Genomic DNA, 1,182 nt, shown 5'->3' with positions numbered 1-1,182 from the left:
CTGTTGTTAGAATACTGAATGGACTCACAGACTCTTAACATTCACCTGTACCTGTGTTTTGGTTTTTGCCGCTGTTTACCTATTATTTACCTTTCTATGTGACTTAACTCTGTAATCTGCCTGTATTGCTCACAAGACAAAGCTTTCACTGTGCCTCGGTACACGTGACAATAAATTCAATTCTATTCAATGCCCCTTGGGGAGGGAATGCGAGGATTCTGACCCAGTGACACTGAAGGAGCTGCAATATATTTCCAAGTCAGGATGGTGTGCAGCTTGGAGGGGAACTTGCAGGGGGTGGTATTCCCATGTATCTGGTGCCCTTGTCCTTCCAGATGGAAGTGGTCGTGGATTTGGAAGGTGCTGTCTGAGAATCTTTGGTGAATTTTTGGGCTGCATCTTGTGGATAGTACATAGTGCTGCTACTGAGTGTCAGTGGTGGAGGGAGGGGAATGCTGAAGGTGGTGGTTCTGAAGACATCCAAAAAAGGTAAAACAGCTGGCTATTTGGCACATTGAATCTGCTCAGCCACTCAATACGATGCTGCCTGCTTTGGGAGAGGATAGCACACTTACTCCTTCCTCTCAAACAGACAATTATTGCTTCAAGTTCATCTTGAAACACAATCTATGCTGAGACTTTGAGGGTACTGAGGGATTGCTGCACTACTGGAGACAACATCTCTCAGATATGATGTTAAACCAGGGTCAGGTTTGCTCTTATACTTTGAGTCAAATATCCTTTAATTTTATTTGAAGCAGAGCAGGAGGCCAGTTCTCTTACTCAATGTTTATCATTATTAGCATTATTAAACCAGATTCTTTTGCTACTCTGGGATCTCACTGTACACAAATTGAGTTTGTGTTTCTGATGGAACAAAGCTTACATTTCACTGGGCCATTCTAAAGGCTGTGAAAAGTGCCCATTGGTTCAACTTTTATGTCTTAAACAGAGACCTGGAACAATTAAGGTGTTATCTTTGATCTGGGACTTAGTGTGTGATCAGGATTCTGTGCAGGGGATAGTTATAACAGAGTGCCATCTGCTAAAAGCCCTCAACCCTCTCTCCTGTCAGAGTAACCCAGTGAGAACTCCCTTCCTTCCACTACTGTTGCTTGCAACTATATTATTGTTTACCACTTTCTTAAAAAATTCAGTATTCTAGAGACAATCAATAGTTTT

This window comes from Chiloscyllium plagiosum, chromosome 9, assembly GCF_004010195.1.
Source record: "Chiloscyllium plagiosum isolate BGI_BamShark_2017 chromosome 9, ASM401019v2, whole genome shotgun sequence".
Lineage (NCBI taxonomy): Eukaryota > Metazoa > Chordata > Chondrichthyes > Orectolobiformes > Hemiscylliidae > Chiloscyllium > Chiloscyllium plagiosum.
This window is presented reverse-complemented; position numbering follows the sequence as displayed.